This window comes from Python bivittatus, unplaced genomic scaffold (assembly GCF_059951505.1).
Source record: "Python bivittatus isolate LINGU-HERP-01145 unplaced genomic scaffold, Pbiv_v1 ctg000020_np1212, whole genome shotgun sequence".
Taxonomy (NCBI): domain Eukaryota; kingdom Metazoa; phylum Chordata; class Lepidosauria; order Squamata; family Pythonidae; genus Python; species Python bivittatus.
Genome location: NW_028277030.1, coordinates 53323281 through 53348986, shown reverse-complemented (window position 1 = coordinate 53348986; position 25706 = coordinate 53323281). Strand labels below are relative to the sequence as shown.

General features: G+C 37.4%; 1 long non-coding RNA gene across 2 annotated transcripts in view; it reads right to left on the bottom strand.

The window, feature by feature from the left end:
• Positions 1–18207, bottom strand: part of LOC107326512 (uncharacterized) — a 145752-nt gene extending 127545 nt beyond the window's left edge. For both annotated transcript variants that reach the window (XR_015795807.1, XR_015795808.1), the window contains exons 1-2: positions 18129–18207; positions 16648–16828 (exon numbers count right to left, since the gene is read on the bottom strand). This is a non-coding gene — a long non-coding RNA (uncharacterized LOC107326512). The remainder of the gene's footprint in view (positions 1–16647; positions 16829–18128) is intronic.
• Between the last annotated feature and the right edge of the window lie 7499 nt (positions 18208–25706).

Sequence of the window (25706 nt, the reverse complement as noted above, 5' to 3'; positions counted from 1 at the left end):
TAAATGTCTTCCAGGGTGGCTGCCTTTCTCACTAACATGATGGGCTTGTTGAAGGGACGATAGGAGACGTGATTAGTAGAGGCTTTGGGATGTGGATGTCTTGCTCCTAATCCCTCACTCATCCCCAAATGGGTCATTAAGTGCTGTCCCCCTGGTGCCTGTTTTCTTTTTGGCACCTATGGAGGTGGGGATGGTTTCTGCCCTGTGGTGTAATGTCCTGATGACTTCTAGACTGTGAGGTTCTAATTGGGACCTGTGGCAAGCTAGAAATAGGGATTTACAGGAAACCCACACAAACAGACCAATACCTGCAGTTTGACTCCCACTATCCACTGCAGCACAAACTAGGAGTCATCAGGACATTACACCATGGGGCAGAAACCATCCCCACCTCCATAGAAGGCCAAAAAGAAAGAAAACAGATACCTGAGGATAGCTCTTAAGGCCTGTGGGAATCCAAATTGGGCCTTTATTAAATCCACTTCTAGATCCAACAAAAAAACGGCAGACAGAGCTGAGATCCAGAGTCAATGGAAGAATCTTGTCATTCCATACATGGCTGGTGTGTCAGAGAAGATAGAACAGATATTTGGAAAACATCACATACCTGTGTTTTTCAAACCCACTAACACACTGGGACAGAGGCTTGTACACCCTAAATATTGAACTCCAAAACATAAGAAGAGCAATCCAGTATATGCAATCCAGTGCAGTGAGGAGTGTTCAGAGCTCTACATTGGAGAAACCAAACAGCCTTTACACAAGAGGATGACCCAGCAGAGGAGGAGCAACAACACAGGACCAGAATCAGCAGTTTACGTTCATCTAAAGGAAAAAGGACACTCATCTGAGGACAATAATGTTCACATTTTGGACAGAGAAGATAGGTGGTTTGAGAGAGGAGTGAAGGAATCTATTTATGCCAAAGTGGAAAATCCTTCCCTCAATAGAGGTGGAGGCCTCAGACACAGCTTGTCTCCCATTTTTCATGCTGCTCTTTCATCAGTCCCCAGGAAGATTAAGATCACTTCACAAGTTCACCAGGGAGGCAGCACTTAATGACCCACTTGGGGATGAGTGAAGGATTAGGAGCAAGACATCTACATCCCAAAGTCTCTACTAATCACATCTCCTGTCATCTCTTCAACGAGCCCATCATGTTAGTGAGAAATGCAGTCATCCTGGAAGACATTTATGGGGTCCCCCCTAACCAACTTTCTAGACTGAAGAAGCTGCTTGGACAAGCAGCGAAACATATCAAACCAAAAGAAAAGAAGTCCAGTTGCCATGACTCAACCTCCAGATAATTCCACCTGGATGACTGAGAATCTTCATCAACTTACTTATTATCTAGTCCCTTAACTTAAGTTAAAGCCTATGCTCAGGGTTTTGGTTCCTGTTTGTTCAATGCTGAGTCAAACTTTTGCCGTTATAGAAGTTTATAACTGTGTGTTTCAGTTCATGTCCTGCATGATTCAAATCTTTGTAGGTATAAACACATCACAGCTTCTGACTACCTTTTCCAAGACCTTAATTGCTACTCTACCAAGTGCTCATCTGTGGCATATTTCTTGATGGCTGGTTCTTTTAGTTAATCCTAAAGGGCAAAAGTTGATAGTTGATTCTAAAAAGCAGAAGTTAACCACCATTTCACTATCTTCATTGTCAGTCATCAGGCTGGTTGTTGTACCTGTCGTCATTAATTTGATGTTCTTTATATTTAAATCTTCATTTTTTTTTCACTGTGCTCCTTGACTTTCATTACTAGAGTTTCCAGATCATTTGCATTTTCAACTATTACAGTAGTGTTATCAGCATAGTTCAGGTTATTGATGTTTCTTCCTCCAATTTTAAAAACCACATTCATATTCTTCCAATCCAGCCTCCCTCAATATATATTCAGCATATAGGTTGAATAAATAAGGAGAGAATATACTGCCTTTTCTCACACTTTTTTATATGGAGCTAGTCTTTTTCACCATGTTCTGTTTGCACTGTGGCTTCCTTTGCTGCATATAGATTTGTATGAGGACAATTAGACAAGTTTTCTAAGATTATCGGAGGTACTGCTATCTTATGTAGTGTCTGCCCACCTTTGTACAATCTGACAGAGTTGGCATGCTCTGGATGCCATCAATAAAACAGTGTCATCTGATGGGACTCAGGAAAAGAAACTTCTCTGCTGTAGCATCTACCTTCTGGGATAATATTCCTTCTAAGATTTGTATGGTTCCCACCCTGACTTTATTTAAACAAGCCCTCCAAATCTAGCTATTCCTACAGGCCTTGGGACAGAGCAGGTGGCAGATCCCTTGTGGAATTATTGGTTTATTAGATTTTTTTCCAGATATTTTTTCAGGTTATTGTTTTATAAGGTTTTCTACTATATGCCACCCAAAGTTGCAATGGAGTCAGGCAGCTTATAAATCAAATAAATAAATAAAACATCCTGATATGGTCAGTACAGTCAAAGGCTTTTCCATAATTAACAAATCACATATCAAGTTCTTTTTGGCATCCTTTGGTTTTCTCAGTTGTCCAATATGTATCAGCAATGTTCCTTGTTCCTCAGCCTTTTCTAAAACTAGCTTGAACAGTTGGCATCTTCCTTTCCATGACAGCTCTAATCTGTGTTGGATGATCCTAAGCATTATTTGGCTAGCATGTGGAATTAAGAATTGATAGTTTGCATATTCCTTTCCTTAGTACTGGTATATAGACAGTCTCCTTTCTTTAGTATTGGTATGTAGCCTGACCTCTTCCAATCTGTTTGCCACAGATTTGCTGGCATAATTTGGTTAGAACCTTACAGATTTTTCCTTTGTTGCTTGCTATATTTCTCTAAATATTCCATCAATTCCTGTAGCCTTCTGACTTGGTATTGACCAGAGTGGTGATATAACATCATCTTCTAATACTAGAGGTTCCTGTAAATAGGGAATATTTTCTAAAGTATTTTGGATGTTGACATCTCTACTATACAGAATTTCAGTATACTCCTTCCATTTTTGTTTGACCTTCTTTGAATCAGTAACCATCTGCCCATTGGCATCCTCTAGTATACCAGTGGGAGGCTAGAACCGCCTTCAGAATTTAAAGATCTTCTGGAAGTCTTTCCTTGCTTTTCCATATCTGTTTCCATCTTCAATAACTTTACAGATGTCATTGTAATATTGCTTCTTGTCTCCCCTAACAGCTCTCTGAAATTCTTTAAGTTCCTTCCTGAGATCTGTCTTTCTTAGCTTTGACTTCTCTTCTTGGAAATTTCCACCATTTATTCTGACATCCAGTTTGCTTTCTTCTGTTTCTTGGTCTTTGACAGTCTGTTTTCACATTCATTCTTAAAAACTCATTTGATTGCATTCCACAATTCCTCTGACTCCATATCAATGAGGTCCAGGTCTTTAAATCAATCTCCTTGAACATGTGGGTATATGCTCAAGATTATATTGTGAACATTGGTTGGCTTTCTTTTTTTACTTTAGCTTGTCTTGGAATCTGCACATGAGCAGTTTGTGATCTATTCCATCATCAGCCCCTAGCCACATTTCTGCTGTTATAACTGAGCTGTTCCACCTCCTTGTACCAATAATATAGTCAATGTGATTTTTGTGTACTCTATCTGGTGATGTCCATGTTTATAGCACCATGTTGTTTTGTTGGAAGACTATGTTAAAAATGAAGAAATTATCGGATTGCCAGAAATTGATAAGTCATTCTCCTGCTTTGTTTCTATTTCCTAGGCCATACAGCCCAACTACATCTTTTTCCTTAATATTTCCAATTTTGGCATTCTAGTCTTCAACCATAAGCAGCACATGTGGCTTGCTTATTCTGTCAACTTCAGATTGAACTTGACCATAAAGCTGTCAAGTTCCTCTTCTTCTGCATCAGTAGGTGGAGAATAAACTTGGATAAATGTTATATTAAAGGGTTATCTGTGAAGTCTAATTGATCATGTTTGGTCACTGACTAGATTGTGTCCAGTCAACACCATTCCTTCTTTGTTTTTCACATCCTGAGTAGTAAACAGTGTGGTCTTCTGACTCAAAGTCTTCAATCCCAGCCCATTTCAATTCATTAACATCATTAAGATGTTAATGTGTAATCAATTCATTTAATCTTTCATTGTGTTGAGCTTTCCCATGTTCATATTTCTTATGCTCCATGTTCCCACTGAAATTTGGTCTTTGCAGCACTGGACTTTCTTTTCCTGGATTGCAACATCAGCAATTAGACATCCCAAAGGTTTTAATCCTAAACCCTACATCATAAACACCATTAGTATCCTGAAAGATCCTCAGCTCTTCCTCAGCAGTTGAGTGCCATCTGGTCTGAAGTGCCCATCATTTGGATATATAATATACTGTATAGGGTCACTTTATGTGGTCTATCCATGTCTTTTCCCTGGTAAAATACAGGAGTGGTTTACCACTGTCTTTTACCAGGCAGCATGAATGGATACCTTTGCTGTTGTCACTAAAGCAACCATTCACCTCCAGCATCTTCCTGTATTGCTGCTGCCAAATATAGGAGGCTGCTTGCTTTAACTGGACTGCTGGGAAAACCTTCAAGCCTGCAATCATATACCCTTGGCATCCATTCACAGGGTTTTTCACTCCTCCAGGAACAGCCCCTAAACCATGAGAAGGCAGCATAGCAGGACTTGAGGAGTTAATCAAGGTGGAGCCCCCAAAAAGCCATAGAACTGGCCATAGTACTGTGAACTGAAACCAGAAGCATCTGCAGGAAGACTCAAAAAAGTAAAAAATGTGGTTATGACCATGCAATCAAAGCCCCTTACTTTTTAAACCTGTTTTGCATATGTTTAAAAAGGGGGCTTGATTGTGCAGTCTCACCTGCCATCTTGACTTTTTGGATTCCCCTCCTTCCAGACACTCCTAGCTGAACTACTATTGGAACCACCAGATGTACCTTGGTAAGAATTTCCATGTTAAAATTTCCACATACTAATTGATCATTTATTTATCCAATTTATACCCCACCTTTCTACTTTGTCAAAACCTCAAAATAGTACATATGCACAGAAGCATGGGAAATCCTTATACAGAATCTGAAAACTTTTTTGGAATACCTAAACTGCACAAGCATCAAGATATTCCTAGCCTCTTGTACAACTAAGTTTTTTTTTTTAAATATATAGAGAGGTACTTTGCATTCTTGGTCAAGTGTTATAAGAAACCATCTCTTTTACCTGTTTTTTTTTTAAAAAAACAAAAACTAGTCTCTCTGTACTCCCCACCCCCCAGGTTTGCAGACCAGTTAACACAAATGTGCACACTGCCATTTTACTCTCATGGCTCCTCATCCAACCCTGGTAGATTTTCTGTGATAAAACATGTTGTCCAGACCTGGAACAAACACCATTTCCAATTAGCACAGCATTTCAACTTAACAAGACTCAACAAATACAAAGTCCTTGCCTTTGGAACTTTTAAGCACCGAATTGCCAGATTTATTGATGAAATGTTTCCTTAATTTTAGAAAAGAGCTCTGTCAGTTGCTACCATGGCTGACAACTATGCCTCACTCCATAGGCCTATTAATACCCCATTTGAAAAATGTTCTTGTGTTAGCTTTATCTTCAGATATACAAGAGTAGTTTGGCTGCTGATGTGAAAACTATCAAATCTTGCCTTTATTGACTTTTAACAAAGCCTCATTCTATTTTGGGGTGGGATGACTCAAACTTTAATAAAAGCCAATAGTCTTCTGTTCCATCATAAGATAAAGTTGATTTGTGATAACGGTCACTTTAGAATTGTTTTAATGTGCAAGCATTAAATATTATTTCACTTGAATTATTTAGTTTTGGATTAACAAGGAAATATTTAAATGTCTTAAGGACTCAAATACTTCGCCTTATGTTCAATAATTATCAAGTATCCAATAGTAGACTTAAAACTTCTCAGCTGGAGAAATCTTAAAGAGAAAACTATTTTCTAATAATGTAACATGAAGTTAGGGTATGCTTTATGCATCTTTAAAGACGATCTCTAATGGGAGATGTATATGTAGAAAGGTTAACCTTGAAGACTAGAAAGATCTCTAGAAACCTGTAGTTTTCCTGTGGAAAATAAGTTGCAATATCTTGAGAGAGGCTCTTCTCAGTTGTATCTCTCCTATTATGAAATGGCCTCCCTCTAGGGGTCATTTTAGCACCTATGTTGATTTCATCTTGATAACAGATGAAGACATTGGCTGTTCACTTAAGATTCTGAGCCTTAGTGACCACAGCTTAATCTTTTTATATTATCTTATCTGTCAATTGCTCTACTGTTCTTATTTATTGCATCATGCCCTGAAAAGCTTGGATAAAGAATGAGTTATAAGTATTTTATATAAACAACCAAATACACATTGTAAAACAGAGATGAGGAACCGTTTTCCTATGAAGAGCCATTGACCCACAAGAAAAATCAATCAGAGGATTTCACAGTTAGATGGAACTACTTATTTCTTTATCTCTTTGTAAATTTTCATCGTCCCCCCCTTACCCTCTTACCCTCTGAGCTTTTCAGAATTGTGGGCGGTGGCCCAGAAGACTTCTTTGAGGAATGGAAGAGAACTAGAAGTCTCCAGCAGGAGGGATATGTGTGAAGAAATGGACTCTAAAATCTGGAGAGATTTCTTGAAGCCTGAAGGCCTATGTGAGAAGAGGAGTATTTCATCATATTTCCGGAGAAGAATAAGTCACAACTAATTACTGGAAAGATATCATATGTGCCTAGGTATAGTATTTCCTATCCATGCTGACGCTAGGTAGCTTCTCACACTCTTTCCCTGTGGATAAATTCAAGCTGGACTGAAACAGAATCCTTCTTTACAGTCTGTATTGTTTCAGTTTCCTGAATCTGTTCCACATATGGACCAAAAATATGCCTCCTCTTTCTTTAAACCAGCATTATCCATATCTCCTGTGATTGCCTAAGCAAAAAATGGCCTCTTCATCTACATCCAGAAAGTCCAGGGTGGTGGAGAGAGGCTTCTAGCTTGTGCAGAAGCTATCATTGCTGCAAAGGACAGATTTACCGGGACTATTAAAAGAGAGCAGATGGAATTATAATGCAAGACGACTATATCTGGCTTAAACAATTTAATGTTAACACTCCTACTTTTGCAGTTTGTTTACACAGAGTAGAACCATTGATCAATTATTAAGAACTGGGTTCTTTGTGTAGTTCTTGCCCTGTCATCCAAAACAGATTCCTGAATAAACTGGTCTTTTCTATCAGCCTTTTTACAGACGGTACTTTTTTTTTTAATTGTGCACTGATAGATAATGCGTGTATATTAAAAACAAAACAAAACAGGCCCTTAATGGTGCAAAAACAGAGTAACTTTTACTTTAGTTAATAAATACTACAGTTGTCTCTTTAGGTAATTGTTCTTTTTCCCTACCATTACAAATGGCCTTATGATAATAGTCATGGTATATGAAGTGATGTGAGAGCTCTTAAAAAATTTCTTGCAAAAGACTGCAGCCTCCATGGGTGATAACTGTTGGAATTATCTTAAACCACTACCTGTCTTCCATTACAATGGAAAAGGCCTTTAATCGATATAATCTTTTTTTTTTTTTTCAAAAGAGCAACTCCCCCCACTTTTTTTTTGCAAATCATTCATCCTAAAAAGAGCACTACATAGCTTTTGTGCATAACTTAATTCATTCTTCAAGACAAGTACAAAATTTGTCACTGACATTTAGTGCCACACCACCAGCAACGGATAAAATGAACTAGTTAGCAATTTAACCTGTTTTTTTTTTCCTTTCAAGAAAAAAAAAGCTGGATAAAAATGTTCTTCCATCATGAGCAAATGGATAACATTTTATAAGAGGTTTATTTTTATTTTTGCTGCCATCCTAGCTTCAAGAAAAAAGTAAGACTGGCATTTTTTTTTCTAGAGTTCTAAATCATCTTCTCAGCCTATTCCTTTAATGGTATAAAGTAAATGACTATCCAGAGGATAATTAGGCAGTGTGCTGTCGCTTCGTGTCAGGTCACAGCTGGATTTAGTCAGCATTAACCTTTGGGGAGAATTGGAATATCAGTATCATTTAAAATTAAAGACGTGTAAGCAGGCATTTCTGGAGATGTTAGAAAAGTAATTGTCTGTAAATTGTTTGACCTTGAGATTTAATTGCATGCACAACACACATTCTACCAAGAACCCTGGACAGTCTTCATTCTCTCACACCTCCCTACCTCTCACTTTGCTGAACCTATTAAGCTACCTGTGGATTTTTCAGTAAAATATTAAACATGGTTATATATGAAGCCTAAATGCTTTGAAGCAAAAAGAGCCTTCCAAATAAAAGGAAAGCGATGAAAGGTAATGCTACAAACTCTATTTGAATTTCATTTTTTCCATTTGCGTAAATTATTTTATATATGCCTACATTCTCATTCTCTCTCTCTCTCTCTCTCTCTTACACATACCTCCTATTAAAGACCTGGGCTTAATTTAAAAAAAAAAAATCCCTCCCGCTAACAAGTTTGCATATTATGCCTTATTCCCCTTTTCCCTAATGAGACAGCTTATGCTTTCAAAGTCCCTCAAGCTAGGCAAATCTCTCCACTGCCTCCACTGTTAATAATGAAACTTCATAATTATACAAATCCGAGGTGGCCAATCAGCTTTTCAGGCCGAGCCTTCGGGTACCTCATGCATTATGTATATGGCACTTGAGTCTGTGAACTCACTTGCTCATATTAGAAGCCTAATTAATATTTAATCACATGTACAAAGGGCAAATGAAGCTGTGCTAGCCACCCAACAGAGCGCGAGCCAAGGAATGGACAGGTGTTTGCTCAAAGACTGCAAATACACAAACATGCCCATTCACACACACCGAAAGAGATACAAATACTTACCAGATATCTGCATCTGATGCTCTGAGATCTAGGCATGGTTTCAACAGTATTGACCTTTGTCTAGAAGAGTGAGTAAGGAGCACACTGCTCTCTTACCAGTGGCCCACATCAAGAATCAATGTGGTACTTTAGATGGGATGCTGAAATCTGGAAAGAGCCCACACTGTTAGTTCTGAAGCTCTCTGTCTTCCTTGAAGCAAGACACTACCAAGCCAAAAGGCATCTCTGAGTTATAAATCTCTGTGAAGTCAGAGTAACACATGGAAGGGCTCCTGTTCAGCATAACAATATGGAAGGGCTTCAGAATAACACATGGAAGGGCTATTGCTGATGTCGGGCAGAGAAATGAAAAATCATTAAGAACTTGCTAGAGCAGAGCGGCACCACCTTTCTCAAACAGAGGGCACACTTCACTTTTCACAGGCCGCACTCCAAACAGTGGATAAGGCCAGTGCAAAGGAAGACCAGAAGCTGAATTTGATTAATTTAAATCCAATTAAAATTCAGCAACATTACTTGAATACAGCAAATCTGATTATTCTTTATGTCCGTAATAATTTTCCCTTGCTGTTAGCAGCAGCTTTGGAGGGACCAGGAGCCACATCTATGGCCTTTCAGGGTTGCAAGTGACATTGTACATCTCTTTTAGAGAGAAACAAAAATAATGAAATGTCAAAAAAAGCCCCCATCACATTCTGTATTTGGTGCTATGAAGCCCTGGGAACTAGTTCATGGGTTTCCTTTTTAAAGTTTTGGTCACAATTTTCCGTGAAGAGTCACAGGAACAAATCTTGTCATGAATCTTAATGCAAGAGGAAGGATTATTTGAACATACATAAAAACATATATGATTGTCTTTCCTTATATGTGGGACTTAGGAGTTAGCCTACCACTTCAACTATAGGATTAATTTACAGAAATCCCTAGACATCCTTCTCATGGACGATTCCAGAGAATGGCTGAGACAAGTATGCAAAATATTTGCCTTCCCTGAGAAATAGTTTATGTTAAATAAGTCTGTTTCAAATTAGTTCTCATTTCAAGTATAAGCATATGCGCGTGCATATGTTTCTGGGGATATACATTGGAACAAATGCATAGATATAGATACACATTTTGTGATATCTTTGATTTTTAATTTCAGTTGTTGCCCTAACAGAAAAGCAAGAATATCCTATGAAGTCTAAAGTTAACGCGCACTGGGAACTTGTTATTTTCTAATTACTAAACTCTTGCTAAAAATATTCAAGCAAAGCCATTCGTTTCAGTTGTTTGGGCAGGGGGTTGGAAAACTTCGAGGTCCTTCCAACCGTATGATTCTATGAAATATCCCTCAACATTGGCTATCATGACTGAAGTTGTAAGTTCAGCAATGGCTGGATTAGAAGATCAACAACAACTTAAAGTTGAGTAAAGAGTAAAGTTGAGAGCCAGTTTGGTGGAGTGGTTAAGGCACCAGGCTAGAAAGCAGGAGATGGTGAGTTCTAGTCCCACCTTGGGCATGAAAATGAGCTGGGTAATTTTGGGCCAGTCCCTCTCTCTCAGCCCAACTCACCTCACAGGGTTGTTGTGGTAAGGAAAATAGGAGGAGGAAGGAGTATTAGGTATATTCACTGCCTTGAGCTATTTATAAAAATAATAAAGGTGGGAAAAAAATCTAAAAAAAAAAAGTTAAATCACTTCATGTACAAGTAAAACCTAAAAGCAATTCAGTGAAATAAAGGAGATGTAAGTAGACAAAAGGCAAGTACTGGAACATCAAAGAGCTAACATGAAAGAGGAGAATTAATTGTTCTTCATTTTCATCTATGCAAGTAACAATGAATACATGCTCACTGACCACAATAACATTTTCTTTCTGTTAAAGTAAAGAGACATACCACCTTCCCTTAAAGCAATTGGGAAGAATCCAATTAACTTTTTATTCTGCATAAATTCTGAAAAAAAAAAAATTATCTTCTGGTGTCCACTGGGTCCTCTCTCAACCCTCATATAACAGAAAAGCTTTGTACCTTGGCACTCTACCTTCAAAAGTCAATGGATGTTCCCATTGCAAATATATGTGTGTACGTGTGCACACACCCACATGTGTATTTGGGTTGATTAATGGGGGAACATTGAAAGAATTTAGCAATATATATTGCTTCAGAGGTATATTTTGTCTTCTCACGTGGCATAGTAGCGACAGCCCAGGGAAGAATATTCCAAAATAAATTGAAATCTGAAAACTGGGAATGTTTAAATCTAATCCCAAAACTGAATTACAACTGAATGAAGCATATACACTTTGTCTGACATTTTGTCAGGTGATCTCCAAGGATTACAATCTGTACTTGGAGCTGATAAACCCAGTCTAGGGAAAGAGTGGGAAGTGAAGTAGAAATGGTGTTTCTCTCTCTCTCTCTCTCTCACTCACTCACACACACACACACACTCACACACAAACACACACAAATTCTCATGCTGAGGGGAGAGGAAGTTGAAATGGGCCAAGGAACTGGCAGGAGACAAGTTGCAGCTGAAGTTGAAGAGACGGCAAAGACGATGACGGCTAGCAAGCCAAGTTGGATTTCACAGGTCTGGTTGCTGAAGAAACCCTAGTTCTAGGTAGACTGAGGTCCACCAAAACGATCAACAAAGATGGAGGAGGATTATACTTCAAGTGATGAGTCTACCTAAGCAGAATTATTGAAGGAGAAGAGGATCCAAAGATCAATGTTCTGCTATGTACATAAGGTCACCAAGTTTATTTGAAAACTTGATTATCTTTAAGAGGAACTTAGCTATAGCTATATATATATAACAATATTTTAGGGACACTAACTTCAGAAGAATAATTACTTTGTAGACAGGGAAATAGTTCATTGCTGAATGGCACATGCAATACACATTTAAAAAAAAAAAAACAAGTAGAAATTCAATTACACCACTGTGGCCACCATCTTGACTTTTTTACCATACCCTGCACTTAGTGAATATAAGTTTCCTTTGAGACAAGATTGATTCCTGATGAATATAGGGGCTCTTCCATATAATTCTCTTGACAAAAATATGATGGTAGTTTGCTGCTGCCTTTTTTCATGATGCTTTTTTAAATTTCTCAGTCTCCTATAGCCCCAGTATTTCCTGTTAGTCTTTTATCCTAGTATTAACCAGTTGTTACCTGCTTAACTTTTTTAGATCAGGCAAAGTTGGCTAAATACTGCCACACACTTGGGCAAAGTAGGAACACTTAGGACCAAACTAGATTTGACATTGATTTTTGTATTATTTTACAATACAAAGAACAACCATAAGAAGTCTTGAAATTTGGGGGGGGGGGAGGGCTCACCTCTTTCTCTTCATCCCCCATTCTTGACAAAAATAATTTCCCTCTAGTTACTACTTGTATTTTAACCAAACTTCCCCTTTATTTTAATAGAAGTTCTATCTGAAATACAAAGAGCATCTACAGAGAAATGAATTTAATTAGAACCATTGCATGGAGAAAAATAATTCAGTTTTGCATTCCCTCTCTAAAAACCACCTCCTGCCCAGAATTCTCCATTACTGCTGAACACATAAAAATAAAATAGATACATTCTCACAATTAACATCATGTCAATCAACATCAGGAAAGATGTGCAATTCAGAGTTCTTATCTGTCCCTTGTTTAAATATTATTTAAAACAGGCAAAACTAGAGATTAATGTTATGCAGCATCCAAGGTAAAGAGTCAAAGTCAATACTGGAAAAGTCAATTGATGCCAAAGCATTTTCAAGAGGTGGACGATAATCTTTCTCCCCTTTTAAGATTCCTTTCCTGGGCAGATACATTTATTATTAGGCTTGTACAAAATTCTTCAGAATAAGTCCTTTCAGAAGTATAGGAGCACATAAGAAGCTCCTGTGTCTTTTTTTCAGGTGGACGTGGCTGCTGCTTTAGCTGCTCCCAGTTGACTCCAGATGCATCTGCAGGCCTAAACACTCCACTTTGCTTTTTCCTAGCAAAGCAAAGCAGCTGTGCATGGACACTTACACAGAAGCAGCTGAGAGTAGCTTACGGAGAAGCCATGCAAGCACGGGAAAAAATACAGCTGCTTCAGTTATTTGAAGAGTGCTTTGCATATGTTCCAGTGCATTCAAAACATCTCTTTCAAAAGATCTGCACAGCCCTATTCATAATGATGCAAAGGAAGAAAAGTTATATTTCTATTAAGGGGGGAAAAAAACTCTACCATACCAGGATGCTGAAATCTCAGTTAGAAAAGAATCTTTCTGAGGAGATCTAGAATCACAAATCATTCTACAAAAATAATTACTGAATTTTTTTTATTATTATTTTTAAATGGGGAACAAAAGAGTAATACAGAAAATTTGATCTATCTGAATAAATATTGGATCCTTTGATTATGTCTGGCTCCATTAATGCCCATCCTACCACCTTCTCAGTGATGAGACCTCATGAGTCCTTGAAAAAGACAGTAGATTTTATTGTTGGTTGTAAAGTGTGAATGTGTGCGATAGGATCAGAAAATGTGGTTAGACTTCACAGACCACATCTATGAAGATATCATGCTCAAGAAAGTCACTAGGAGATCCTGACCACCCTCATTATCATCTCCCTGATCCCAATTTGCTAAAATCATCTCCCAAACTCCAGGAACCAAGCCAGTGAATTGTTCAGATGACACCTCAGAGTCAGATACACAGCACCTATCTAACAGCATACCTGATATACCATAATTGTACTGAGCATGGCTTTAATGAAAAAAAAAATCAGGAATGGGAAGCCCAGCAACCTTGCCTAACAACTTGCTTCAGAAATGGCTTGGAAACTCAGGCATTTCTGAAACATTCTGGGCAGCTCTTCTTTACCCACACAACTACACTTCGTAAGGCAGGTCTCGATAAATACTGTAAAGCAGAACTAGCAAGAAAAGGGCAGTTATTCATGAGGTCAATGAAGTCTACAAGGAATCAGCATAACGTCTTAGGGAAAGAGTTAAAACAACAACTTTACCACATTTCAGCAACCATGATTCACTAGCTTGTCAGTGCAAGGTGTTGCTAGATTTTTCATCCCTGGTTAGGCAGGAGATACAACTTGTTTTCTGCTACTGAAAATTACTTGGATAATTAAGCCCATTCCCCCTTGACTCTTTCAGCAAGAGTATCCTGAAGTCCATGGATAAGATAGTGGGAAAAACCTCCTTGGTGTTTCTTACGATTCTGTAGACAGGCTGGGTGATGGTTCAGCTCTAGGTTAAGCCTTTAGCTGATGACATCACCCAACTCCTTGCCTGATACAGGAGGGATGGGTTCTGGGGGCTGTCAGCCCTGTTTCCTTTCCAGCCTGCCAGCTCAGGTGTCAATCACCCTATAATCAGCCTCAGTCTTTTGGCAGGGCTATTGGGGTCTCTCTCAGCACTTCTTATCCCCCACAGAGGAGAGGTGTTCTTTCAGGCTCCCAGATGGTCACCGCAGTTAGCGCTGTTGAGTTGGGGCAAAGGGTTACTGAGTGGCTTGCTGGGTTGTAGGCAGAATCAAAGCCATCACTTTCACTCACTTTCTCCATGCTCTGCTGACCCTGGAGTCTAGTTAGATTCTTCCCCTAATACTGTACTTCCCTCATCTCATAGGCTAGAAGAGGTAGACGTAACTGTTCCTTTTGTGTTAGCTCCATCTTCAGTGACTGAGAATTCAACCTTTAGTAATAAGGCATATTAGCTATACTGACTTTAACAGAACGCTTTTGTCAAATACATGTTCTGTTGCCATTATCATAGAGCACATAGAGTAGCTTACTGAAAACCACAAGAAGTTCAAAAAATATTAAGCTTAATCACATTTGAATCTTTAAGTCTGCATCAGTGCTTCTTGTGGCTCAAAAACCCTAAGCCCCAAATACCACAGTGGCTGTTGTTTTATCTTTGAAATAAGAATGCTAAGAAAGGTAAATGTTGCTCATACAAAACACAGAAAAGGCAGAAGCACAGTAACATATTATGGCAGTAAGAAATATATAAGTTTTCTCTTTTCTGTTGTCTTGCATGTAGTTTTTCAATGACAGTTCTGAACAGAATAAGGATTACATGAACTGAGAAGGTTTAGAAATTCAACTACCAGTTTTTGAAAAAGGGGGTCATATGTAATACCTGGTACCTCTCCTTTCACCTGGAAACCATGCTTAAAACAGGACTTAAGAAACCTCATCTGGAAGTCTATTGTATTATAAGGTCTTCCTTATTAGCATAAAATACTGGAGTAGTAATCCTAACCACTGAAACCATTATTAATCAAATATATTTCAGGATTAGTGTTCTGAATCATTACTATAATGCATTGTTAAATGGATTGTGCCAGAACACAATTTTTCTCATAGAAATGCTAGGCCAAACTTCCCAGAAGGAACATCAAGTATTGACATTTATAGTTACCAGTAGTCGCATATACCCAAACATGTATTCCTAAGAACATACCAACTGATACTCTATTTTCACAAGTTTTATTTTATTCTTTGCTGCAGATGAAGTAGGAAAATCCATTAAGGACAGCACTTAGAAACTGTTGAAGATATCATCTGTGTCATGACTGAACTCTGCTGGAGTCATAAGATGTAGCAGCAGATAACAAATACATGTGCCAGTGTTATTACTCTTGATACTGACATGTAAGCTCTATAAATTAAGGGTTAGAAAAATGGCCACCAGATATATTAGGGTGCTATAGGAGAGTCATTGCAGAGGCCATTTTCACCTTCATTCTCCTTATCTTCTTAATGTATAGTATAGAGATGAGAAACCCTGAGAAGAGAGCTGTGGGGATTAATTTATTCAAGGAAGCAATGGTTGCCGAGTATATCCAAGAGGGGGAAAAAATCAAAAAAAGGGAAAAATGACTATCGCACAATGCATGTTTTGATTTCTTTTATATATTCAGAGAAAACAAAAGGACTGCAAGATCGGAAATTAGGTCCCAGGAGTACTCATCTCTCCTCCAATAAAACATTACCAGGTTAGATAACAGTGTAAGGGTTCTGTTAGATTAATAAACAAAAAAGATGATCTATTTTGACCAGTTATATTCAGATGAAACACTATTGTTTAAAAGACTGCTCCGCGTCTGCGTGAGCACACGTGGTGAAGCCAGCAACGTTTCAGTATAAAGCTCCATGGAAAGTGTCTTCAAAGATATAAGTAACCAAAAATCTGAAAGCTAAAAGATAAATGTACACATGCACAGGAGGCCCAGTGCCCCTAATTAACCAACACAAGAGGCTTTGCCTAAGTGCATAGCTTCAGTCTAACCTATTATGGTTAAAACCAATATTATGCATTCAGGAGAGCAAGGTGTGAGGTTCTAATTTTATGCTCCAGATAAAAATAGCATTTCAACAGTATACATTTTAGGATTTTTTTTTTTTTAATACCGTTAAAATTTTTTTAAAAAAAAGTATTTTCTTGTCTGAATTCAAAAATGATTGACTAGTGCGTGGATATCAAATAATAAATAAAACAGTCCGGGTGCCTGAAAGACTCCTGAATAAAGAGAAAATTATTTTTGGATTTCCTTTTTGATCAGATATGAAATATTCTGAAACGCCACCACTATAATTTGATAAAAAGCTTGATATCTCCAAATGAAAATAGGACTCAGCACTTTCATTTTTTTTCTGTCTCTAAAGGACCCTTGGTAAACAGATTTTCAAAAAATGAAAATCTCAGGCATAAAGGTGGAAGTAATGAAGCAAGTTTAAATATGCGCTGACCTTTGAAATGAACTGCAATCCATGTTGTTTGGCCAGGATCTGGCTGTGTCGCTCGCTGTCTCCCCTGATTTCCACAGCGTAAAAGACTTGGGTAATAGAGCTGCTCTGCTCTCTGGTGGAAGCTGACAGGCATCGCTGCAAGTAGAGGACCGGTGTCAGAAATGGCCATATGTCTGGTGCTCTGAAATATAAAACAAAGAATCCATCAGGAATTTTCGAAACGATGTAAGTAAGCATTGGCTCACGTACGACGTTTGCTTTCTTTATCTAACTGAGGAGGTTCTTCCACTGTTTGGAACAAATAAAATCTAGGGCTTCCCTATCCAAAGAAATAGACAAAAACAAAAGAATGGTTTAAGGAAACCCAGTGTAATCTTTTTCTAGTTATGCCATATCTGCTCTCCATGGCACGTCTTTAGCAATATAAAGGAAACCTAAGAGGATGCAAAGATAGTACATAATATAAACTATAATTTCTTTACCTCTTTAACTATACAGTAATTACGTCTTTTCCCTAATATCTAAATTATATTGGCAGCTTATTTACATAACGGCTAATACAAATTAAAAAAAAAAAAAGGATACACATTTTAGTTAAGTGTTAGGCTTTTGGGAACTTTTTATAATCTAAAATAGCCACTTCTGCCACGTCCTTTTCTTCTCATTGAAGTTTTAAGGCAGGAAAAAACAAAGGATAGGCAAGAACTCCCCCCGCCCCTCGCACTCAGCCTCATTCTGGTCATTTCTGTGAATGTAAGATAGCTGTTAGCCAAAATATCCTGTTTGGCCTCTTCTACCTTTAGAAGCCCCATCACCTTCCTTGGCATTGCTGTCAGAAGACAAGAACTAATGAGCAAGCATGTTCTAAAATCTGCTACTTGTCAACATTGCTGTTGCTCCTATTTTTGCCTAAAGGTCACTGCCAGGTTGTAGGCTAAGCCCTGATATTGACCTAGAGAAGCAATCATGCAGTTGTTCCCAACTTCTATCTTTATGTGGTCCATTACAGCATCAAAAAATTTTGAGGACCACTCCATTAACCAGAAGTAGGCAGCCTGGCAAATGAAAGTACAATGGCACCTGGATTTTCCCAGATTGCCAAATTACATGTTATTTTGGTGTTCCAGTCTCCCATCTTGTGAGATTTTGAGAAAGGATTCCAAAATTGAGAGAGTTGGTCACTTCCTGAGATTTTGGCCTACACACACACACACACACAAACACTTATTTTTGGTTTGGCATTTGCACTGGAATCACCCACTGTGTCAAGTGGTGTTAGCCCTCCAGGATAGACCAAACTTGAAAACCAAACACATGCAAGCTAATACTACTTTTATTATAAGGTTATAAGTAACAGAATCTTGCAAGTCTAAATGTCCTTCCCCCCTCCCTCACTTTATCTTCATGAGAACTGGGGAGGAGGATGTCTGAGATGCATTCTCAAACTATTTCAGCAGTATTTAAGATGCTGTATTACTTACCAGCAAGACAACTGGACTGATCTCATACCTCTTGCTGAGTTTGTTTACAACAAGGCAGCGCACTCATTGATCAGTATGTCACCGTTCCAGGCAACTTATGGGCTCCACCCACAGGTCTTATCAACAACCACACAAGAAAGCACCATCCCTCATGCCACAGAATTCCTGCAAGACAGACAAGCAGCCCAAAGCCTCTTAAAGGAACAGTTCAAACTAGCAAAGGCTGCGTACAAAAAAGCAACAGGTGCACCTAGGCAAGAGGGAGCTAAAATTGCAGAAAGGGATTTGGTGTGGCTTTCTACAAAATTTCTAACCTCTGCAAGACCTTCCAAGAAACTGGACTCAAAATGTATTGGCCTTTTCCCAGTAATTAAGCAAATTAACCCAGTGGCTTTTCATTTGCAGTTGCCGGCATCAGTGAAGGTTCACCCTGTGTTTCATCAGTCTTTGCTGTAAAGGAAGCTCACTCTACATTCACAGACAGCACCCCCCTCCCATTCTAGTAAATGGGGAGGAAGAGTGTGAGGTGGAAAAGGTGTTAGACTCTAGACGCAGAGGGAAGTGGGTGTCAGGCCCAGCCCAAGAACAACAATGAAACAGTCCAGTCCAGTTCCTTTATTTGCTTACACCTTATAGACAGAATCTTGCCAAACTAAATCTATACTACAGCAAGTAGTGGATATACCCTGTGAGATTCTAGGAAGTGGCTATCCTGAGTCTCTTACTCTTCTCACACTCACCCTGAGGACTGTGTTGCCTCTTGTTTCCTTTCCCCTCCTGGAATGCACCCCCTCCTTCCTGATAGCCTTGATCTCCCACATCACTCTCCTCCTCATAGATACATTCCATCACAGTGGGTCAAGAACCTGATATACTAGAAAGATCATGGGAGCCAGCAACTGACATGCATGCACCACAATTGGTGCATGCACAATTGGTGCCCTGCTTTCACAAATAGTATCCCAGGAAACCCCATCCTTGGCAACTACTGACCTTGTAAGAGTCAGGCACTGACCAAGACAAGCAGGAAGAGTTTTTCTAGGGGGTGGAGAGTGCCTCAGGAACAGCAAGAGACTGAGTAGGGGGAAATGAATCAGCTCGTCCCACATCAGGCATGCAGGGCTGGAGCGGGGTAAGCCAACAGATTCCCAAGGGAAAGGTGGCTGTCACCTTGGCCAGAGCAGATGGTTATGGGAAGCATTGTGTGATCTCAGGGAGTTACCAGAAGGGGAGAGTGACACAGCTGCATTTCATTCTCACAGTCCACAGCCTGTTTCCCCTGGGACCTTGAGAGTGGGGGATGAGTCTGAAGGGGAGGGTTATGTGATGGAATGTGAGGCTGACCTTGAAAGACAGGGGGAAGAGATGCCACTTAGGGAATGATCAGATAAAGGAGAAAGGAGCCTGCAACACAGTAACAGCCAGAAAAAGAAACTTAGAAAGGACCCGCCCTAACTACTCAGGCGGTAAATAGGGAGGGCAGGAGATTTGTACTTTCAGACTTGGAAGCTTCTGTTAATATAGTCTTACAATAAAGTAGAATTAGCTCATCTAATCATGTTTCCTGTCTGGTTTACCTGGGAGGGCTGATAATCATTGAACTCAATTAATTAACAAGCAAAAAGATTATCTTAACTAACAAGCAAACAGACAAGTAAAATAAAATAGATGTTGTCATAAGAAATACATTAAATGTTGAAATTCCAAATATGTATGATTTTGGACATGAATAGTGCAATTATTATTTAAAAATAATAAATACCATATCTGGGTCAACTGTGTAATAATATATAATAGGAACCTATTACAGTATTCCAGCATCTTGGAAACAAATCTTATTCCAAAATCAAATAAATTATTCCAATTATTCCCAAATTAAATAAAGACTTTAGGCAGATGTCATTGTACAGGTCTACATCTGCATTGTTAAATCAAGATTTAAAACATAACTGGATTATTTGTTACAATTTTAAATATGTTTGCAAGTAATTATATGTCCTGTTCAATCTGAGTTTTTTCCTAAAAGAAATATAGGAGAGTCAATTAGAAAAGTATTAAATGTAATACACTATGCTAAATATACCAAATTTCTATTCATTCTGCTGTCTTTAGATGTTTTCAGTACTTGACAGAAACAAATGTAAATTTACTTAAAATTGTTTGGAAATGGGATTTGGATATTTCTATAATTAAGCAGCTATATTCACATGCACAAACAGTAATTACCATCAATGGATTGGGTATGGATTATTTTCAGATAAATAGGGACACCTAACATCTCCTATTTTGTTCCATGTTATTATAGAAGTATTAGCACAAGATATTAAAAAGAAGAATATTCAAGTCTTAATGTAAAAACAGATCATGTAATTATAATTAATCTGTTCATTTTTCTTAAACAACCAAATTGATTTTAAAGAAAACACTCAACTGCAATTTAAATTAAATATATTTTATGCAGTATTGGGATTATAAATTAACTCTGATATACCCCCACAAAAACAGCTTCATGAAGTTAGCAGAATTTATATCAGTCTAGATAAATTTAGGTATTTAAAAGTAATTATTACAATAGATTGGCACCAATTAAAGAAATGTAATTATAACCCTGTTTTGCACAAGATTGGAAGTCATGGTGACATCTTTTGTCATTCCTTGGTAGAACAGCTGCAAGTAAAATTACTGTTTAAAAATCTCTTTCTGCTTCACACATTCCCAGCTGTACTTCCTACAACTTGGTTTCATATTTGGCCAATAATGTTTTCTTCATTTATATATAACTGTATAGAACTATTTAAAAAGCTAGGATAAATAATATAATATAAAAAAGGATGACACAGCAAATTTGAAACATCATTTTCAAGTCTTTCAATTAAGACAATTCATATCATTAGGAATTTGAATATTGTTAAGTGATGACTTAACACTGAACTAATAATCAAGGATGATACTATTCCTCCTTGGATTTAGAAAACAATGCCTGCTCTCTCAAATCATCTTCAGCACTTACTTTAGAAGTATAGAAATGATGAACATGATTTTTGGCCCCTGTCTTTCTCCCATTTTCCCATTCCTTGAGTGTTCCCATTAAGATAAATCTGTACAATACAAAGAATGTGAAGATAACTGGATTTTGTAAAATTAGATACTCAATTATTGATGAAAACTCTGTCTCTGCAGAATATATTTTGCAAAAGGATTGGTCAAGTTCCAGCTTGATTTCAAACAAGTCAGGTACAAGTGAGATAGGTTACATTTCTATGTAAACTATCCATATCTTATCAAGAGCATTAACCATGTTGAAGAATGGTGCACATTTATATTATTTAATAACAAGGGAATCTCATCAATATTATATTAAACTCTTATAATAAGCATGACAGAATCTCTTGAAAGGTTTTAAAAACCTATGGAAGATGACTTGGGATTTGATGAATCTCCCTGGAACTCCAAGAATATTGAACATTTCTTGCATATCCTTCTTTCTAATATTCTGTGCTAAAACTCCTTTTTAAACATTTCCTTTAACAATTATTTCAATGTCATCAAGGTTTAACCATGAAAATAATCCATAGATGGCACTCTATATAAATTGTAATTTTTCTGAATTACATGGTGTTCTAAGAAAATTGGGTTGCAATACAAACTTTTGTGGTACTATACCCAAGTTAGCCCATCCTTTTAGCCTAACACTTTTGAAGAAATTGGGAAAATCACCATCAAAGGTCCATAATTAATTCTGCTGTCCATATTTCCTAAATGTATAAACTAATGTAATTTTTTTCTACTGAAAAATTAACACAAAAAAGCACTTTTAAAAACCATTTAATGAAGGATGAATTTTTTCATATCTGATCAGAATTTATTGGATATAATAACAATGCTTTTCCTAATATATTTCTTTTTTCAGTCTAAATGCCATTAAGGATATGGATATTCAACATATTTGTATTTCTCCTTTTGTGTGTGGAAGTATACATATGTTTTGTATTCTTAAATTATTTCTTGAATAGAAAAGTGAAAGGAAAGGAACTGGGAAAGGAAAGAAGGGAGAGGAGCAGGAGGAGGCGGAAAGGGGGTGTAGTACTAGTAATAGTAGTAGTAGTAGTCTTCATGTTTTAGAGTTTAAGGAGTTAAGCCCTGTGAAGATTTTACTATGAATAACCTAGCATTCCTTTTTTTTTTTTTAAATAGAACAAAACAGCAGGATCTGTGACAAAAATGTATTATATATGTCATACAATCACTGAAAAATTATGTATGTAGAATTAACAAAGGACATTGAGGTCCAGCTCATGTTTTAGTGTCTGGAGTACATAGAAGGTGCCCTAGGGAATGAATCAGCTTTACAGTGCTCAACTGATTGATTTCTCCAATCAGTCAAAGCATGTTCTGAGGAAGCCACACATGCATAAGCTCTTGAAAAGTCAAAAACAATCACAATGTCTATCCTTGAAGGTAGAAATTTTGGTTCAAATTAAAACCAAAGAAGGGAGGGGTGAACAACTAAGAAATAAACGGCTACCTCCAGGGAAACATTTTTTATATAAACATTCTAAACTTGTTATATTCATTTCATATTAATACCTTTTATAGAAACCTTCTCAGTGTAAAGATATGGTCAGCAAACTTATTATTAAAATAGATTGTACTTAATCTGATTATTAAATCTGATTATTGAAATATTATCTCCTTTCATGCAATGGGACTAGTCCTCGCCCTCCCTCCAATCCCTACAGTCCCAATCCCTCCATGGCCCCAAAAGCTGCCCCTGAAGGTTGGAGATGGGGTGTTGCAGGACCTGCAGGACGAGGAATATTCCGTGAGTCATGAAAATGCATGATTGGCTTCTGTCCAATGAGAACTGTACTGGTTACATTAAAAAACAAATGCCTCTCAAGTAATTTCAATCCAAAATGTGACCTACATAAAAATATTAATTAATTCTATGTATAATAACTAGTCTTCCTATATTATCTATCCATAAATCAGTTAAGGTTTCCCCCCCCCCCCTTTTGTATAAATTTAGCTAAGTCCATTTCAGGAGACTTTTGTTAAATATATTTAGCAATATACATTAATAAAATGCATGTTGCTAAGCTGAACAATCCCTGAGCTATTTAACAGGGCTTTACATCTTCAAAACTGTTTGCATGTATTAATTGTCTCATACTGTACATTTCCTCTAGAATTCACAGGGTAATCAACAGATGTGCATCACTAAAATTATATGTCTCCAGATACAGGTATTGCTAACTGTCAAATTATAAACATACACTGTAGCCATTTATTTATTCCCAAGTGTTTCATGAAATAATTATAACTACAAATCTAGGATATACTGGTACTAGAGAGCATAAAGGAAGACTGGATTAAAGGACAGAAATGGTTTTTGACACATATGAGTTGAGATGAAGGCTTGAGTTGGGTTGAGACCCATTAAAAGAAAATGCAAAGTCTATGTTATTAGAGTGAACAAAATGAACACTTATGGATTTTATTGTATGTGCATGGCACATTGAGACAAAGCCAGGAATAAGAGAGGCTGAATTGAAAGAAATTGTTCAGTTATAAAAAGGCAAGCATATTTCATAACCTATGGCATGAAACTAGATTGGGTTATGATAATACCCCATTTCATATATTACAACAAGCTGCAATTGGTCAAAACTAGGAGCAGACTCTTCTAAATTCTTCCCTGTGGCTGAGCCAATGGAGGTAACAGAATGTAAGATTGAGGCTTTCTATTTCTTACCCATTAAATGCTAAACCCAATTTAATTGTATGGATGGATATAATTACAGCATCATAAAACTGCAAATATGGCCTTTACTTATGTATTTAATATAGAACATTATAGAAGCATGAGATAATTTTATTGTCCCAAACAGGTCTCAAATGTTGACCGGTATTTTAACTTTCTAATGTTGAACTCTCATGAGACTTTGGACATGTTTATATTTTGGCACCACGAACAATATTTTGTTGCAATACCCACTGAAACAGTTGCTGACCATTTATCAAGATTAATTCTGAGAAATCCAGTCATCAGTGGCCTGATGTTGCTTATCTTCTACCACAATCTACTTTTGAGTTCAGCTTTTATTTTTATTTATTTACCGTATTTTTCCGACTATGACGATACTTTTTTCTAAAATCCTTATGCTAAAAATTGAAGGGCGTCTTATTTAAGGAAGTCAGCCGAGGAGAGAACCGCGCGGTTGCAAAACTGCCCATACTTTGTCTCTGCAGACAGGCTTCCTCCTATTGCTAGCCTCCAATCACGAGTGAAATAGCTTGTCTCCCAAACGGACTTCCTCCAATCACGAGCCTTATGTAACTGATGTCAGCTGATGCTGAACAAACCAATTAGAGGAAGTCTGTTTGCAGAGACAAGCTATCGGCAGTTTCACTTGTGATTGAATGTAATCAGTTATGCAAAAGAGCATGGAAATAGAACTGCAGAGAGACGGTTTGGACCTCCTCCCACCGAGTGTATCAGGTAAATGTTACCTAATTACTAAATAAAAATGTGTTCTGCACTATCTTTAAAATATTGATTTCTTAATTTTGGGTTGGAAAAGTGGGGGGTGTCTTGTACATGGAGGGGTCTTATTGACGGAAAAATACGGTATATATTTATTTTATATATCAAATTTGTCACCGCCCATCTCGTTAAAAAATGGCTCTGGGCAGTTTACAAAAAAGATAAATATTAATTAAAAATACAATAAAACAGTAGTCCTAAATAAATACTAAGTATATTCCAAGGATTGATGGTAACTAGAGAATGTTAGGCTTGAGGAGCATCATCAGGGCACCAACCATCCCCAGGGATGGTTAAAACTCTTCTTGCCCCATGCAACCTGGCAGAGTTCGGTCTTTAGTTCTTTCCAGAAAGCCAAGAGGATTTTACTTCTCTTCCAATGAAAAATAATTCCATTTATCCAAAGGATAGAACTAGATGTGTTCTTAGCTTTTCTGTTTAATAAGAATACCTTTTCAAACTCTTAGCAGATGTCTTCCTGTATATTTTCAGTTAACCTGATGCGCTTAAACTATTTTACAATAATCATTTTAACTAAGGAATTGTCCAAGCTACAAACTCATGAATGTTTGTAGAAAGATTAATATAAAACTGGCAGAGAAATAATATAGAAAACCCTTTTCAGAGTATTTTCCAAATACTAAAAAACTAATCAATTCATAAAAGGAGTTTCATGAAACTTCCTGATATTCTGTTTTCCCATGTATATTTTGGATAAAGAATTTTAAAACAGAAGCATAGCTTAGAGACAAAAGAAGGGCTAATCATAAATACACTGCTTCGTGCGAAGATCTCATTATTTTATGATTTAATCTCTGCCTGCAATTTTTGTGAGTATGTACTATAATCACGTTTAACCTTGAGGAAATCCAGCATCTGGTACATGCTGTCAGCAGGGAGACCTTATACTATTAAATGTGAAAAACTATCTCTGCCTTTATACTTGCTGTGAAGACAACAATGACTCAAACAATTACTTACGTGCTTCTAAGCTTTTTGTTTATGTGACTGATTCTTGATCCTCAGTTATT